Source organism: Stegostoma tigrinum, chromosome 7, assembly GCF_030684315.1.
Source record: "Stegostoma tigrinum isolate sSteTig4 chromosome 7, sSteTig4.hap1, whole genome shotgun sequence".
NCBI lineage: Eukaryota > Metazoa > Chordata > Chondrichthyes > Orectolobiformes > Stegostomatidae > Stegostoma > Stegostoma tigrinum.
Genome location: NC_081360.1, coordinates 16,978,592 through 16,998,429, shown reverse-complemented (window position 1 = coordinate 16,998,429; position 19,838 = coordinate 16,978,592). Strand labels below are relative to the sequence as shown.

The window sequence follows — 19,838 nt, the reverse complement described above, 5'->3', positions numbered from 1 at the left end:
TCAAAAAGGGACTTGGGAACTAAGAGCTGCGCAGAGCACGCAGTCTGATAAAAACTGTCCTCCGTGACACCCGCCCCACGCCCACATTCTCAACCCACAAATAACCTTCCTGCCACTTCTTCACATTGTAAATAAAGTTGATGAAAGCCTAGATTAATTTCAGCTATGTGGGAGAGGTAGGAAAGTTATCCCAGCACTGCTTAGAGGCAGAGAATTTTCAGGGAGATATAATACGCATGATTAAGATTAGAAATTTTAATGAGAGGGTGGAACTGTTTCTTTGGTAGTAAAATTTGGAGTGATGGGCAAAATAACCAGTGGAGAGATGAATTTTTTTTCCTCTGAACACAGCACATTGTTACCTGCAAAACACTGCCAGGCGCAAGTACAATGTCTGTGGCAGCTTTCATAAGGGAATCGGACAAATATTTGGAAAGGAAAAGCTTTCGGCTGAGAAAATTAATCAGGAGGTTGGAGTTAATTAAGCCATGGGCCAGCCTCTGCATTGCAAAGTTGTGGTTTAGTTCTTGCTCCGGGGGTTCAACACAAACTGCAAGAGGGCACTTCAATGCAGTATGGGAAGGGGGGTGGTGGTTAGGCAACATGTTTCAGAGTTAGCATTCAACCAAGAGCTTGCCTGCCCTTTCAGGTGAATGTAAAGGTTTCCATGGCACTCATTTTGAGGGAGAGTAGGCTATAGCTGGGTTAAGAGTTGCTTGATAGCACAATCCACAGCAAGTTCTGTCACTTTGTTGTTAATTGTGAGTAGACTGATGGAGTGTTAATTGACCAGATTCTATGTGTCCTGATTTTTTTAAGATAAAGGATGCCTGGCAACAAAATTGGGTAATTATAGAATCCCTACAGCGTGGAAGCTGGCCATTCAACACAATGAGTCCATGCAAACCCCCTAATGGACATCCCACCCAGACCTAGCCCCCTGCCCGATCCCTGTAACCCTGCAATTCCAATGGCTAATCCATCCAGCCTGCACACTACGGGCAATTTAGCATGGCCAATCCACCTGACCTGCACACCTTTGGGCTGCGGCAGGAAACCCACATGGACATGAGAGAAAGTGCAAACTCCACACAGTCAGTTACCTGAGGGTGGAGCCGATGCCAGGTCCCTACTGCTGTGAAGCAGCAGTGCGAACCACTGATCTATCCTTTGCCTCTCCCTCACAAGCATTGTCCAGAGAGCTTGCAGGGTCCCACAGCACCCTTACTTAAAAGAGCAGACACCATGATTGTTAATAAATAGGAATGAGCCAACAGTCCAGCACATTGACCCAGCCTCTCAGGGTGCAAGCTCATTCAGCGCTCTCCTATGTTCTGTCTTCATCTGAGTCCCATGCGGCAGTGTCTGTTTGCCTCCTTAACCTCCATGATACCTGGCAATTGAACCATCCTTTGCCCTAGAACAGAAGGGGTGAAGAACATTAGTGACTGTGCTGACATTGTGTTTGGCTAATGGGCTCACTTCAGCTGATTACCTGGAGATACCAGAAGGCACTAGGAGATCGCTGTGAGTTTTGCAGCACCGATAAGGGTGTGAGGGTGAGGGGGAGAATCAGGGGTCAGGCATGAGCTGCAGTGCATGACCGATGGGGGTGTGGACTTTTTAAAACTCTTTCACAGGGGGAGTGGCCATTGCTGGCCAGTAGTTATTGGCCATTACTAGTTGCAAGGAGAAGGTGGTGGTGAGCTGCTTTCTTAAAGTGCTGCTGTCCTTGGGGTGCAGTAGCGCCCATAATGCTGTCAGGGAGGAAATTCAGGGATTTTGACTTGGTGCTGCGGGAGGAACGAGTGATATATTTCCAAGTCAGGGTGGTGAGAGACTTGGAGGGGAACTTGCAGGTGGTGATGTTCCTATGTATCCATTCCCCTTGTCCTACCAGATGATAGTAGTTGGTCATGGGTTTGGAAGCAGCCTTGGTGAGTTGCTGCAATGTGTCCTGTGGAGGCCAGATCATTGAGTATATTTAAGATGGACATGGATAGCTTCTTGATTGTTGAGGGGATCATGGGTTACGGGAAGAAAGTGGGAAAACGGTGTGGAGAAACTTATCAGCCATGGTTGAATGGTGGAGCAGACTTGATGGGCTGAATGGCCAAATTTCTGCTCCTATGTCTTATGGTCTTATGGTCTACCTTTTAGATGGGACACACTGCTGCTGGCGATGGTTGCGGTGGCCTGGTGTTTCAGTAGTTAACATTGCTTCATCACACTGCCAGGGGCCTGGGATTGATTCCTGCCTCAGGCAACTGTCTATTTGGAGTATGCATGCTATATGTGGGTGTGCTCTGGTTTCCTCCCACTGTCCAAACATGTGTAGGGTAAGTGGATTGGCCATGGGAAATGCAAGGTTACAGGGATAGAGTAGTGTGGTTGCGGGGTAGATATGTGTGGGGTGCTCTTTGGAGAGACACCGTAGACCCAGTGGGCAAAATGACCTGCTTCCACACTGTAGGCAGTCTATGATGATGGACGAGGAGCTAATCAAGCATGCTGCTTTGTCCTGGATGATATGGAGTTACTTGAGTGTTGTTGGAGCTTTAGGCAAATTGTCAGTTTTCCATCACACTTCAGACTTGTGTCTTATAGACAGGGAACAGGCTGGGGAGTAGGGAGGTGGGTTACTCATCACAGAACCTTTGGACTTTCTAAAGTTGCCACAGCATTTGTTTATGATGGCTCACTCAGTTTAGTGCCTGCTCAACTGGAGCCCCCACATTGTTGATTGTGAGGGGCACAGTGATGTCAATAAAAGTGAATGTCAAGGGGTGATGGTTAGTTTCATTTTGGTTGGAAATGGTCACTGCTTGCAATAAGGTTATTTCTGAGGTACCAATTTTAATTTGAGAGTTATCAGCTGGATTTTGGTCCAGGTCCTGTTACAATCAGATATGGCTGCTTTAGCATCTGAAGGGTCATGAAAAGAATCCACACTGACTCTCTGGAGACCATCTCAGCCAGGCCCACTCCCCTACCCTATCTCTCTAACCAAGCATTTCCAGTGGCTAAGTCACCTGAACTGCACATCCCTGAACACGATGGGCAATTTAGCGTGGCTAATCCACCTAGCCTGCACATCTTTGGACGTGGAAAGGAAACCAAAACATCTGGAGGAAACGCGCATAGTCATGGGGAGATTGTGCAAACTTCACACAGATGGTTTCCTGAGGGTGGAATCAAACTCATGTGCCTGTGAGGCAGCAGTGCCAACCACTGAGCCACCATACCATCCTGAATATTGCATTAAATCAGTAGACATTCCATTTCCCACATGATGATCAAGGGAAGGTTATCGATGAAGCATCTAATGATGGTTGGAAGATTGTGCTTGCTTTCAAGAGACTGCCTGCCTTTAAAAAAATGGGTTGGCTCTACTGCAGCATTGACAAACAATATTGCTGGTGCCTCCTGATCTGTGCAGACCGTATGGGCAGTATTGTCAAAAGGAGACTAGCACTGAGGGCACAGATTTCTTTGCAAAAATCCGGCAGATGAAGTGGGTTGTTTAAGTCTATGTCTCACATATTTGATCTGAACAGGTATGGCCATGACATGAAACCAGAAACTTCGAAGCTCAAGTTTTTTTTTAATCCTTCAGAAATACCTTCAGTAAATATCCCTTGGTGCTCTCCCCGACCCCTGCCAAGGTTAGTGTTGAGACCACTCTACTTCTGGATTTATTGTTTGAAATAGAATCAAATTCCAGGAAACTTTCATTTTGCACTCATCAGAACAAAACACAAGAATGCAAAATTTTCTAACAATCACAACAATTTATACCCAAAAAGAAAAATCAACTCTAATTTATCAAGGTGTTACGATGGAGCACAGGCAGGCAATTTTCTGCTAAATTTGAGACAAACAGAAATGGGGTTGTAATGATTGAAGCCAGGTAGATTTTATTGACTATGAGATCCTTGATTAGGGTTGTTAACCCTGGGCCACTCAGGGAGCCCTGGCTGGCAGATAGAAACAGGGGATTCAGAAATTTTCCTGACTTCAGGGACTGACAAGTTGGCTTGTCACAGCCAGTGTCCTATGCACATGTAAATAAGGGGTGACTTGGTGAAGGGATATCAGCCTCTATGCAGTTATTTCAGGGGCAATGCTGACTCAAGTGCTGTGTTCTTTTTATATGAAAAAGAGGTCTCCCTCTCACTGGCTATATATTCCAAATGACCTCCCAGTTGTAGGCCGCAAACAGTAGTGTGCATTGTCTATACTCTGGCTGCTACGCATCTCTTCACACTATTTGAGCCAATTGACAAGTTACCAGGTCAAGAAATTTATTTTTAATTGTCCCTGAACATCCAATGGTAATCTCTAATCTATTACATTGCTGTAAGAGGATTCTCACACACCGAAACACTTTATCAATTTGTACCAGTTTCAACCAGCTTTATGTAATTAGAGATAATGGGAACTGCAGATGCTGGAGATTCCAAGCTAATAAAATGTGAGGCTGGATGAACACAGCAGGCCAAGCAGCATCTCAGGAGCATGCTCAGGAGATGCTGCTTGGCCTGCTGTGTTCGTCCAGCCTCACATTTTATTATGTAATTAGAAGTGCATGCAAACCAAGGTTACAAAGTTCACTTAGATTGTGAATTATTATGTTTTGACTTGTGCAGCTGCGTATTAAAGCTGTAGAATTTGAATACATAGTTGAATTCTTTCACGAAGTATAATTCTAAGCCTGATTTCTTTTCACAGCAGTACCCACTAAATTGCAATCTTCACAATTCCAATCCGGGCTCGACAGCCATCTAACTGAATATGTCAGAGAAATGTGGAATGACAGGATGATCCAATTGTTGTAACCTGTAACGGATGGAACAAATGAGAGGCAGTTCTGTTAAGGGAATATCTGAAGTTAGGAATGAAATTTCCTTAGATATAAGGGCATCGTGGCTGAAAATCATTATCCATGTCATAGCAGAGGCTTATCAGGAAAATCAATGCTTTCCTGTAAGACTGAAAATGGAAAGGAGGGGGTTGCATTTCGTGGGACACAGGAACTAGCGTAGGAGCGGCAAGGGTCGGAACTGATGTCTAAGAAGACAGCTAATAATAAAAGGGAAAGACATGGGCAATATGCAGAACAGAAGAGGCCAAATAATCTCTGGAAAATTAATGATTGAAGTGGGTGGAGAAACAGATATCTGGGGATAGTGGTGCATAGATCACAAATGATGGATTTCCAAAAGGCCTTTGATAAGATAACACACATTCGACTCATGATTAAGGTCAGGCCATGCCAAATTAGGGAACTAAATTTAAAACAAATAGTACACTAGGCTACAAAACTGAAGAGTCAAGTGTTCAAGGTGGTCACTCTGACGAGCAATAAGGGGGCAATAGTATTCCTCAGGGATTGGTGCTGGGACCACCATTATTCACCAGCTACATAAAGGATTTGGACTCAGGAATAGGAAGTACATTGGGTAGAATCCTGTTAAAATGTGGGTGTGTCAGCAGCTGCTGGAGAGTTGGTGACAAACTATCCTGCCACTTTCAGGGAAGGCCTGACAAATTGTGCTTGGGATCAAAACCTCAGGCCAGGAGCCAACAGAGGAAAACTGCACAGGCTGGAGCTCTCTTCTTTAAAGTAGATAGAAATGAAACGTGTTGTGATTTGAAAGATTACAAATGGTTTTGAATGGGAGAAATGTCAACTGAGGGCCTTAAACATAGTTACTGATATATCTAGATGGAATTCAGAATAGCAGGTAATTAGAATCTGGAACTCAATAATATGAAGAGTATTTAAGGTGAATAGCACTGACACAGTTAATGGGAAGCTAGACAAGTACCTGAGGAGGAGAGGAATGGAAGGGTATGTTGACAGAGCTAGATTAAAAATTTGATAGGAGGTGACACATGTGGAGTATAAAGACTGGCGTGGACAAGTTGGACCGAATGGTGTTTCTGTGCTGGAATTCTTTTGTATTACTTGATGATTTTGCTTGATTCAAAAAAGTTGTGTTCATTGTAAGCTTGCCCACATTACCACCTTCTAGAATTGGCATCTATGTCACTCAGTCTGAGCGCCAGGGTGACAGCTTTGTCGTATGACATTCCTCGCTCCTTTGGGAAGGATGGGACATGAAGGACAGAAATTTAGGAAAGAGCGTTGTGATATTGTTCTATTAAATCTCCCATTTCCTTTAATAATGTTCCAAAGGTGTCAGTCAGTATGTATTGGTTAGCAGCCCTTCCATTTTGTCTACGATTGATTTCAATGGGGGTTGTTGCTTGCTTTCGTTCCATTTTCCTGTTTTGCCTTGAACATATTAACTGGAATACACGTTTCTATTCTGATGATCCTGAATTCTCCATCCTTCTCAAGCATGGCCCAGACACATGGAGCAATAGTACAAAGCTTACTTACAAGCATTGCCAGGTCATGTCCTTCTTCCTGCTCCTCGAATTGATCCAGATATGAACATGCAGGGATTGAGGGATCTGGAGGTTCATGTGTATGGATCTTTGAAGGTCACTGGGCATATTGAAAGAGTAATTAGCACGGTAGATAGGATGTTGGGCCTTATCAATAGTGTAGAGATATTGAACGCAAAGGCGGGAAAGTTATCCCGAGTCTTTATGATGCCACAATTAGGATTTAATTAGGGTGTTACATCCAGTTTAAGTCACCACAGTTTAACAAGGATGTGAGAGTCCTTAAGAGGGTGCAGAGGTGCTAGACCAGAATGCTTTGAGGGATAAGCGATTTGAGCCACAAGGTTAGCTTGGAAAAGTTGGGGTTGTCCTCTTCTGGATAAACAGATTTGTAATGACAAAGAAATGCCATTTCTATTTTATGAGGTCAATAGGGCTAAGGAAGAGATGTGGGGTAGGGAGTGGTAATGAAGGATCTCTTTTACTCACTGGGACTGGTAATGCTAACTGTGAGGATTTCAGAAGATGACCAATTATTTCAAAATGGAATTGGACAGGAAATTGAGCAAAATAAACTTCTGGATTATGGCTACAGAGCCAGGAGCTATGGTTGATTGGATTGTTCTATAAAGTGCTGTCACAGACTCAATTGGCCAGGTGGACTCTTGCTGTGCTGCAATGAATCTATAACTATATGTGTTTGAGTCCCCATTCCTCCACCTCAACATCACCCTTCAACAATGCCATCTCACCAACCCATCCTCCCATTCCTTTGGTCTTACCCCTGTGTTGTGGGAGTTATTTGACAGAGTATATATTAAGAAGCTGGGGACCAATATACTGGAACACAGAGCCACAATGGGCAGAGAGGGGTTTGGAAAATGTTTGTCATGTATGTGTTTGATGATGGTCATCACAGCAGCCACAGTTTCCTCACAGGCTGCTTGGATCTGATCCTCTGGGAGAATGAAATGATAGATCCCTTTGTCTTGGAGTTCAAGTAGGTATGAAAAGTCAATCCCAAGGTCAGCTCACAGAATCCCTACAGTGTGGAAGCAGGCCATTCAGCCATCAAGTCCACACTGACCCTCTGAATAGTACCCCACCCAGACCCACCCTAGACACTCTGGGGCAATTTTGCACAGCACATCTACCTAACTTACACGTGCTTGGATTATAGTAGGAAACCAGTACACTCATGCAGACACAGGGAAAATGTGCAAACTCTGCACAGACAGTTAACCAACATTGGAATCGAACCCAGGTCTTTGGCACTGTGAGGCTGCAGTGCCAACCACTGAGCCACTATGCCACTCCTGGCAGCTAGCCAGACACAAGATATGCCAGCAGCATAGTCTGTAAAATAGGGCCACATATTAACAGATTGAGCAATGCAACATAGTTCTACACTTTTAATGAAACCAAACTTTATTGTATATTATCATTAAACACACGGAAAGGTCTTAACACTATAAGATATGACTATTGGATTCTTTCTCTTTATTTTTTAATAGGATGAGGATATCACTGGCTAGGCAGCATTTATTGTCCATCCTTAATTGTCCAGAGGGCAGTTCAGAGTCAACCATCTTGCTGTGGGTCTGGAGTCACATGTAGACCACACCAAGTAAGAATGGCAGTTTCCTTCCCTGAAGGATATTAGTGACCTGGGAAATTTTCCCCCAACAATCAGCAATAGATTCATGGTCATCATTAGATTCTTAACTCTGGATATTTTATTGAATTCAAATTCCACCTTCTGCCATGGTGGGATTCAAACCCAGGTCCCCACTATGTTATCCCGGTCTCTGGATTAACAGTGCAGCAATAATACCAATAGGACATTGCTTCCCACTATGGTAGAATCTGTTTTACTCTTTACTCCTCCCAAGGTTTTTCCTTTTAAAACACATCAATCTTAAAGTTATTTACTTCTGTAGGGACCACCTATAAATATGCCACAATCCTTTGAGAATGATTTTAATTCTCTTCATTCTAGCTATTCTCAACAAAATTCTCATTTATTACATCTTGACTGTGAATATTTCAGACCCGTGTTCTGGTTGACTTTTCAGTAGAACGTAGGACAGTGCAGTACCGGAACAAGCCCACCATGCCTGCACCAACCATTATGCTATTCTAAACTAATCCCATCTGCCTACACGTGGTCTATATCCTTGTAGTCACTTAAATGCTGCTATTGTGTCTGCTTCTACCACCTCTCCTGGCAGCGTGGCCCAGGGACCTACCACCGTCTGGATAAAAAAACTTGCCTCGCACATCTCCTTTAAACTTTCCGCTTCTCACCATAAAACTATGTCCCCTACTTGACATTTTCTCCCTAGGAAAAGGACTCTGATGATCCACCTCGTAATTTTATTTACTTCTATCAGGTTGACCCCTCAGCCTCTGATGCTTTGGCAGAAACAACCCAAGTTTGTCCATTGTCCCTGCAGCCAGTGACAAGTGGTGTTCTGCAAGGGTCAGTGCTGGCACCACAACTTTTCACTTTGTGCATTAATGATCTAGATGAAGGAACTGTGGGCATTCTGGCTAAGTTTGCAGACAATACAAAGATAGGTAGAGGGGCAGGTGGTAGTCAGGAGGTGGGGGCATGCTGCAGACGGATTTGGACAGGTTAGGAGAGTGTATAAAGAAGTGGCAGATGGAGTACAACATGGGAAAGTGTGAGGTCATGTACTTTTCTCTCAAAGTAAATTTGCAGGTTGGGTCAGTAGTCAGGAAAGCAAATGTAATGTTGGCATTTATTTTGAGAGGACTTGAATATAAAAGCAGGGAAGTACTCCTGAGGCTTTATAAGGCTCTGCTCAGGCCACATTTAGAGTATTGTGTGCAGTTTTGGGCCCCATATCTCAGGAAGGATGTACTGGCCCTGGAGAATGTTCAGAGGAGGTTCACGAGAATGGTGCTAGGAATGGAAAGCTCAATATATGAGAAAAGTTTGAAGACTCTGGGACTATACTTATTGGAGTTTAGAAGGAAGAGGGCAATCTAATTGAAACTTTCAGGATCCTGAATGGCCTGGGCAGAATGGATGTTGGGAAGATGCTTCCACTGGTAGGAGAGTCTAGGACCCCAGGGCACAGCCTTAGGGTAAAGGGAAGACCTTTTAGAATGGAGATAAGGAGAAACTTCTTCAGCCAGAGAGTGGTGAATCTATGGCATTCACTGCCACAGAAGGCTGTGGAGGCCAGGTCATTGAGTACATTTGAGACTGAGATAGATAGGGTCTTAATTATCAAGGGGATCAAAGGTTACAGGGAGAAAGCAGGAGAATGGGGTTGAGAAACTTATCATCCAGGATTGAATGGCAGAGCAGACTGGATGGGCCAAATGGCCTAATTTCTGCTCCTGTGTCCTATGGTCTTATGGTCTTACTCCAATTCAGGCAACATCCTGGTAAACATCTTCTGCAACCTCTCCAAGGCCTCCACATCATTCCAGTAGGGTGGTGACTATAGCAGCACACAATACTCCAAATGAGGCCTAACCAAAATCTTATACAGGTGCAAAGTGACTTGCCATTCTTATCTTTTATCCCCACAGGAACAGGCTGGTCCTGAACTCTGATCACCTGGCCTTTAAAAGACTCCCACACATTAGATATACACTTAAACAGCCACCTCCAACCTAATTTCTCCAGCTCCTGCCTAATACTGTTGTAATTATTCTTCTCCCAATTTAGTACTTTCATTTAGTACTTACTTCAGTACTTTCACCCAAGGATCAGTCTTATCCTTATCCATAATTACCTTGAAATGTGCACAATTATAATTGCTGTTCTCAAAATATTCTCCCTCCAAAATGTCAATCACCTGGCTGGCTCATTCTCCAACATAACATAGAGTACAACCCCCTTCCCTCATTGGTTTATCTTCTTGTTGTTTCACAAAGCCTTTCTGAATGTACCTAACAAATTCTGCCCCAATCAATACTGAGGAAGTTAAAATATCCCCTACAACAACCTTGCTGTTGTTATAACTTTCCCTAATCAGCTTACATATTTGTTCAGCTCATTTCCACTGGCTACTGGGAGGCTTGCAGTATAACCTCATCATCATGCTTACATCTTCCTGTTTCCTGAGTTCTACCCAAAAGTCCTTGCTGGATCACCCCTCTAAGATATCCTCTCATAGCGCAGCTATGGTATGCGCCTCAATCAGTAATGCAACTCCTCCGTCCTTTTACATCCTTCTTTATCATGCCTGAAACATCTAAATCCTGGAACATTGAGCAAGCTGTCCTGCCCTTTTCTTAACCAAATTTTTGTAATGATTACCACATCATAGTCCTGTGTACTAATCCAGGCTGTAAATCCACCTGCCTTACCTGTTATGCTCCTTTTGTATTTGACCTCCCAAAATACATCAGCTCATGATTGTTCAGATTAAACTCCATCTGCCATTTCTCTGCCTACCTTTCCAACTGATCTATATCCTTTGTATCCTTTGACAACCTTCCTCACCATCCACAACTCCACCAATTTTCGTGTCGTCTGAAAACCTGCTAATCAGACCAACTACATTTTCATCTAAATCTGTACAGAGATTCCAGCACCAATCCTCACAGAACACTACTGATCACAGTTAGAAAAACATCCCTCCACAACTACTCTCTGTCTTCTATGCCCAAGCCAATTTTGTATCCAACTTACCAACTCACTGTGGATCATACAGCTGTACAGCATGGAAACAAACCCTTTGGCCCAACTCATCTGCGCTGACTAGATATCCCAATCTGACCTGATCCCATTTGCCAGCATTTGTCCCATGTTGCTCTAAACCCTTCTTATTTATGTACCCATCCAGATACATTTTAAATGTTGCAATTGTACCTCTGTCCACCACGTCCTCTGGCAGCTTGTTCCATACATGCAAAAAAATTGAGATCAAGACTCATCCGCATTCCATATGGTAAAGGTTAGAGTTAGCTTCTTCTTTTTCAATAACTGAGAGTTACTTTGGCTATCTTCCCTCAGAGAGATGTAAACTGTGTATCCCAGAGCTAAGCTGGAACAAACTCCAACATAAAACATCCAGAGTAATTTAAACGATAGAACCCCGTATCCTCAATCCATCTCCATGATAACGTAACATGCTCTGGGATGTACTTTCATAGATCTTTAAATTAAGTATTCCTCATTCCTTCTTCGATCTCATTAAATAAATGGATTGCATGGCCCTTCAGGGTTTAATGAATGCTTCTAAACTAATTTAACTCTAATTACAAAGAGAAAACGTTTCTTTGCTCTGCCATAAGTGAAATGATGTCAGATCCCATGTTTGTTCAGCTGTGCAAGGTCACCCGCTGTTTTCTGATCTTACCTTCCAGTTGTCAACCTGTTAAAGCCACAGGGCCCCAACCTTGTAAATGTAATAGACTTCTGGCTTGTTTTCATTGTATTTACTCCATCTTCTACATTTAAAATGTTGTCCTAAAGCAAAAAGTTATTTATTAATACAAATAAACCATGAACTAAGTATTTGCAACAGTACCCCCTCCAAGATTTCTTGACAGACATTGCCTAGAACTCAGCTTCTATCATGTTGTTAATGCTTTTTTCTCTGGTTCATCTTTCATCTTCTGGAAGAATGCGACTCCATGTTCAGTCACTGGCTTCAAGAACGCCAACTGTTTGGGGATTCTTCACTTATGTGTCAAGACAATAAGCATCAAAAGCTCATTGCTATTTGTCTGTCGAGGCATTACAGCTGAGATAAGCATGTCCTATTTTTGTAACCAGTCTCTCTGAAATGACATCAGCGCCACCCTTCTGATTTGGTTGAAAATCAGTCTACAAGTAGTGTCACCCAGCTAAGTGAGCAACACCTGAATAAAAGTAGGATTAGTAATTGAAATAAAAATAAAATGTGAGGAGGGATAAACTTATGGAGAACCATGAAGGGTCTAGGCCTGAAATGTCAGCTTTTGTGTTCGTGAGATGCTGCTTGGCCTGCTGTGTTCATCCAGCTCCACACTTTGTTATCCCACTCTATGTTCTGTCCCAAGCTTTTGGTACAAAGCACCAGCTGCCTTTTGTCTGACATTCACCTCGAAAATGGTGAAGAGGATGATCACAGGATAATATTGAATTTTTTTTACAGTATAACTTTTAATTATTTTCTTCCCTTTTCTCTGTCCATATTCATAAATCTGGATCCTAAAGCTAGAAGTAAATATTGGTGACCACAATGATTACCATTGACTGTTGTAAAAACCTACCTCTTTCACTAATCTGCCATCCTTATCTGGCCTGGCCTTCCTGTGACTCCAGACCCACAGCAACGAGATTGACTCTTCATTGCCCATTGCATAGTTCATCTCAGTGGTACCTGGACAACAATTGCTGGTACCCACAATTAAAGAAAGAATAAGGAGAACAGAAAACCTAACCACACCTGACTTTTGCAATTGCAAAGGAGGAACATTGCTCCATTCTACCCTCCTAGGGAATGTGAATACAGCCAATTATACATAGGTGATCCACAGTCAGTTGCTAAGATTGAAATGAGTGAAAGATTGAATAGATCAGCCTATTTTTAGGTGTATTTATTCAATCAAACAGGAATGTTTGGTCTAATTGCTTCAATGCATTGTTCTTAGTGGTCATAATGAATATTAGGCTTATTAAATGATACAGAGGTGCTGCAGTTACACATTATACTCAACTCAGTTCTCAATCCATAATCTGTTTAACAGATGGGAATAACCATCTTTACCAGGGTTTGGCAGTTTTCAGCATGCATTAACTTTTTTTTCTATTCATTTATAGGATTTGGGTGTCACTGGCTGGCCAGCATTTCTTTCCCATCCCTGGTTGCCCTTGAGAAGGTGGTGGCGAGCTGTCTTTTTGAACTGCTGCAGACCTCCTGTGGTGGGTTGATCCATAATGCCATTAAGGAGGGAATTCCAGGATTCTGACCCAGTGACAATGAAGAAATGGCGATATATTTCCAAGTCAGGATGGTGAATGGCTTGGAGGGGAACTTGGAGGTGCGGGTAGTGTTCCCATATGTCTGCTGTAAGTAACTGTAAGTAAGGGTTCTCTTCCCAGTCAGGCTGATGCCTTATCAACAGAGTGACTGGGTTAAGTGTAGAAGAGTATTGACTCCCAGCAGGGCCACCCTTCTCAAGCTGCTGATGTTGATGTCTCACCATTTCCTCGCAGTGCCCACCTCTCCCGACAGGCATCGAGAGCTCCAGTGCACACTGCGTGCTCCTACTCCAGGGAAGTCCTGGCGTGGATGTAACCACAGAAGAGGGACAAGCAGTCAGCTATAATGACAATCCCCTGTTTATATTGGTCAGCCAGGGCTTCCTGATTGGATGAGGTCAACAACCCCAATCACGAACCTTGGGTTTCAATCACTACAGAAGGATATTATTAAGCTGGAGAGGGTTCAGATGAGATTTACCAGGATGTTGCTGGGCATGGAAGGTTTGAGTTGTAGAGAAAGGTTGGATAAGCTGGGACTTTTCACTGGAGCACAGGAGGTTGAGAGGTGACTCTACAGAAGCTTATGAAATACTGAGGGTTATAGACAGAGTTAATGGTAGCTGTTTTTTCCCTAGGATTGGAGAATTTCAAGACTAGATGGCACAGTTTTAAGGTGAAAGAAGAGAGATTTTAAGAAAAATGAAGGGCAATTTTTTTTACACAGGAGGTGGTTCATGTTTGGAATGAACTTTCCTGAGGAAGTGCTGGATGTGGGCACAATTAGACCATTTATACTACATTTGGATAAGTACATGCATACAAAAAGTTTGGAGTGATATGGGCCAGGAGCAGGCAGGTGGCACTAGCTTAGTTTAGGATTATGCTCGGCATGGGCCAATTGGATTGAAGGGTCTGTTTCTGTGCTGTATGACTCTATGACTCTAGGTGACCTATCAGAACGACAGGAGGGAAAGAAAAGATGGTGGGATAGCTCTGTTAAAAAGAGATGAAAAGAGGGCAATTGTGAGAGATGTTTTAAGCTTGGATGAGGAGGAGTCCATTTGGGTGGATGTAAATAACAGCAAGAGAAAGAAGGCAATGGTAGGAGTAGCGTATAAGCCCACAAACAAGTAGCCACACTGTATGAAAGTGTATAAATCAACAAATAACAGGAACATGTAAACATAATAGTAGGTTATTAGAAAGGAGTTTAGACAGATATTTTGCATCAGGAATTAAGTACCATCACCATCCAAAGTAGTATTAAGCAAACTAATGGGGCTAATGGCACGTAAGTCTCCTGGGCCTCATGACTTGCATCTTAGGATCTAAAAGAGGTAGGTACAGAGATAATCAATAAGTTCATTGTAATTTTGTATAAATCCTTGGATACTGGAGAAATACAGGAGAATTAGAACACTACCAATATGTCAAGCTTATTCAAAAAGGGAGGGAGGTAATGGCGAAACCATAGCTAATTAGCCTAACACCTGTTGTTGGAAAAATTTCGGAATCAATTTATTGAGGAAGTAAAAACAGCACTTTTGGGAAATCATAACCTAATCACGCAGTCTAGGCATTGCCTCATGAAAGGGAGATCGTGTCTGGCTAATTTATTTGAGTTTTTTGAGGAAGTCTCAACCAGAGTGAATAGAGGAGAACCAATAGATATGTTATAGTTGGACTCCCAGGAGGCATTTGACAAGGTACATTACAAAAGGTTAAGTCACAGATGGAGAAATCATGGTGTTGGATGTAATACATTGGCATGGATGGACTACTGGCTCATGAGCAGGAAACAGCAAGTGTGGGTAAACATGCCTTTTCAGTTTGGCAATCTGCAGTCAGTGGAATTCCACAGGGATCAATGCTGGAATCACAACTGTTTACAATATATATTAATGACTTGGAGAAATGAAATGAATGCACTATAGCCAAATTTTCAGATGACACAAAAATAGGTGAAAAAGTAAGTTGCAAGATGGATCCAAAGAGTTTGTAGAGAGGTATTGATTGGTTAAGCAAGTGGGAAAAAAATAGCAAATGGAATATAATGTGGGAAATGTGAAGTTATTCCTTTTGGAAAAACTGCAGAAGGCTATAACATAAAAGGACTTAGGGATATTTGTGCATAAAACGCAAAGCTAGCACACAGGTACAGCAGGTAATCAGGAAGGCTAATGGAATGTTGGCCCTTATTTCAAGGGGATTGGAGAATAAAAGTAGGGAAGTCTGACTGCAACTGTACAAGGTGCTGGTGAGACCGTATCTGGAGTACTGTGAGCAGCTTTGGTTTCCTTATCTAAAGAAAGATATTGTTTCATTGAAGGCAGTTTAGACCAAGGTTCACTAGGATGATCCCTGATATGGAGTGATTATCTTATGAGCAAAGGCTGAACAGTTTGGGACTCTGCACACTGGAGTTTGAAGAATGCGAGGTGATCTCATTGAAACATATCAGATTCTTCAGGGGCTTGACACGGTAAATGCTGAGAGGAGTTTCCCCCTCATGGGTAAGCCTAGTAATAGAGACCATAGTTTCACAATAAAAGGGTGCCAGTTTAGCACTTAGATGAGGAGGAATTTCATTTCTCAGAGTTTTGTGAGTCTTTGGAACTCCTTGCCACAGAGAGCTTGGGTGGCAGATTCCTTGTGTATATTTAAGGTGGAGATAGGTACATTCTTGATCAGCAGGGGGATCAAGGATTATGGGGAAATAGCAGGAAAGCGGATGTGAGAAATGTTGGATAAGCCATGATAGTGCTGAAGAGTGGAGCAGCTCGAGGGGCTGAATAGCCTACTCCTGTTCCTAATTCTTATGGTCTTATTTAAGTGCAATTAAAAAATTGTTGATTACTCTGAGTGATTTCTTGTTTCTAGTTCAGATTCCAGCGTATGCTCTATGTCATGGTGCCAACTACTGGTGGCTCATGGTTGGGGTAGAGTGCTGCCAGCCATCCTCTTTTCTAAATATTTTTAATCAACCTGCATGATTGGCTCACCTCTGCTGCAGATAGGACTTGAACCCAGTACTTTTGACTCCAAGGTATGGATGGGTACTATTGCACTACAAGAGCTCTCATAATCCTTTTCCCTCATCTTTTAAAATAAAACTTTAATCAGGTTAGACAAGCCTTTGATGAGGCACTGTAATAAAAAGAAAATCAAACAGCCAAAATCCTTGCAAAACTGGAATAGACACTTACTGAAGTGCAATCAACATTTTGTTCTCAAGAGTGACAGAAAATAAGTGTGGGCCGTTTGGCCCCTTCAATGCACTCCAGCCCCTGTGGTGCCCATCGATCTCAAAATGCTTTTACCCTGCCAGCGAACACTGCATACTCCCTCTCAAGGAACATCTGAAGCATGGACATAGCCATGGTGAAGGAGATAGTCCTACTAGCAGTAGTGGAGGATAAGCCATTATCGAATCTTAAAGAGAAGAGACACGTGTCTTTCATGAAATGCATGACAGCAATAGGTAAAAGTTATATTGACTAGTTAAGCACAATTACAGATTCAATCAAGAGCATGTTGAATCTACTTTCCGTCAGCACTTTGGGCTAGGCCACTTCTCCCCGAAAGACTATGAGACAATGTCAGATTGGATGGAGGTTCATGCTGCTTCAAAAATTAACTCTTACAGAATCATTATCATATACAACACTGTGTACAGTCATTTGGAGCTAGATGCAGAAGATATAGGAATTCCACTTACTGCACCATTCTGCTTTACAATTCCTGTTAAGATCAGTACCCAATCAAGACATGGATTTTCTCTATAAGCAATCCTAGAGTTAGAAAAAGGACACAGAAATGGTGAGATATGCTGTGACATGTTTCACTGAATTGCCATTCAAAGTATTTTGTGCCAGCAAAGTAATAATGCATGATCTGGGATTGTACTTACTGTACCCCAGAAATTAACATAGCCATTGATATTCAGAACTGGTAGAATGTAAAAATGAATGTGCCAGGGGATTTGATTTGTTTGAGGATCTGCAGTGTAGGTCTGTATTAGCTGGTACTCATGCAAAGTCAGATTACAAAAAGAGAAAATTAAGAATGTTTGACACATTTTCCTCAGGAAACTTCATTCTGATTGCAAGTAGTGCTGTCAACGACTGGAGACTCTATGTTTCAACAATCAGCAAGTGTTCCACTCCTCAGCACTGCTGACATTTCTCATCATGTAAAGATATTAATTTATTGGATATAATTCTATGTGTTAATAATATTTTATTGCTATTAGTTGCTTTTGTATTTCTCACAATTCATCTAAGCAGACTACCTCAAGGTTTCAAAGTAATGCTTTTTTATGAGGAGCAGCCTGCTTTCTCTATTTGAGCTGGCACTATCTGTGACCCTAAAATTTCTATCAACGAAACCCTTTGTGAGATTGCAAGCTATCCTTCAGTCATTGCACACATTTACATCATTCTGAAACTTGGTTTATTATTTGTCATTCAGTCTGGATGTTCATTTCTATTCATTGAGACTTAGCCTCTCCAATATTGAGAATATTCAGAGGGTTGGAATTTGAATGTTTCTGTTGCAGGTCTATAGGAAGGAGACACTCACCTCCTTCACAAACCATTGACCGAACGCAGGATCGATACACTCCCTGGCATGAATTCCACAATCCATCCAGATAATCTTCTGCGTTTGTTGTATTTTCTACTGATCTGCAAACAAAACAGATGGAAGATGAAGGAACCACTGGTTCTGACATCAGTTTGTGTGGGGTGATTGGGATCACAGCATCCCAAAGGAAGAAGCATGATGTGTAAGGAAGACTCTGGCATCAGTGGGATAGAATGACAGAAATGTGGTAGGTGAAAATTTCCAGTATTTCCTCAGAGACAAGTATTTGGGCTGGAGGAACCATTGTAGAGGGCATGAATGGCATGGTTATAGGCTTTACGTTTGCTGCTGTCTGGGTGATAACTGTTGTTTTCATGTCATCTTAAATGGTTCCATGAGCATTTCTATTAGATGATTTAAGAGGATCAAAGAACTCATGTTTCCAAAACACTGGGCCATGAGATTTCAGATTGTGGTTAAACACAACACTGCATGGATGTCCAGTCTTGAGTTGTTAGCTCCGCTCAGAATCCATTCTATTTAGCACAGTGATAATAACACAGAGCACAATGGACAGTGTCCACAATGTGAAGGCAGGACATTGTTTCCAAAGGACTGTGCAATGATCTCCTACTGATATTGTCATGAATCAGTACACCTGCAACAGGCCCCCATGAAGCAATCTTCTCTCCATCTTCCTAACGTCGAACTATCAAGACAAAACATCGTCATTCAAGAAAAACAGAAAAGTCATCATACAGGCCCATCAAGCAATTAGAGAGGGAAAAAGAGAAAAAGGATCAGTCATTTAGAACTAAGGAATGGGTGCCCCTTTATTGAGTGCATTTAAGGTTGAGATAGACAGACTGTTGGACTTTCAGGGGATGAAGTGACCCAGGCATGGGCAGCAAAATGGATTGGATGCCAAAAATTGACGAAGATCATGGTGAATTACAATGCAGACTCAAGGGACCAAACGGTCTGCTCAACTCCTAATTCTACATTTTTATGTTTTCTTTTTAATTCATTCATGCGATGTGGGTGATTTTGTCCATCTCTATCTTGCCCCGGAAGAGATTGTGGTGAGCTGTCTTCTTGGATTTCTGCAGTCAGTTTGCTGCAGGGAGACCCAAAATGCTGTTGGTGACACAATTCCAGGATCTTGATCCAGCAACTCTGAAGGAACAGCAGTACATTTTCAAGTCAGGATGCTGAGTGGTTTGGAGGAGAACTTGTAGTTGTTGGTGTTCCCATGTATCTGTACCCCTTGGGCTTCTAGATGTTGATGATCGTGGCTTTGGAAGGTGCTGTCTCAGGAGCCCTAGTCAATTTCTGCAGCGCATCTTGTGGGTGGTATACACTGCAGCTACTAAGCGTTGCTGGTGAAGGGAGTGGACACTTATAGATGTGGGGCCAATCAAGTGTCCTGGATGCTGACAAGCTTTTTGAGTGTTATTGGAGCTGCACTCTTCCAGCCAAGTGGACAGCCCTCCACAATGCTCCTGGCCTGTGACTTGTAGGTGGTGGACAGGTTTTGGGGAGTAAAGCAGCAAGATACTCACTGCAGGATTCCTAGCCTCTGATTTGATCTTGTAGCCATTGCGTTTATGTGGTGTGTCCAGGTGAGTTTCTGGTCAATGATAACACCCAGGATGTCGATAGTAGGGATTCAATGATAGTAATACAATTGAATGTCAAGAGGCAATGGTTAGATTCTCTCTTGTTGCAAATAGTCATTGCCTAGTATTTGTGTGGCGTGATTATGGCTTCCCACTTGTCAACCCAAGTCTAATGTTGCCAAGGTCTTTCTGCATTTAGACATGGACTGTTTCAGTCCCTGAGAAGTCAAAAATGGTGCATCATCAAACGTCCCCTCTTC

At 42.6% G+C, this 19,838-nt stretch overlaps 1 pseudogene; it reads right to left on the bottom strand.

The window, feature by feature from the left end:
• Positions 1 to 13,657: 13,657 nt before the first annotated feature.
• The window catches only part of LOC132209837 (carboxypeptidase B2-like), a 30,849-nt pseudogene continuing 24,668 nt past the window's right edge, over positions 13,658 to 19,838 (bottom strand).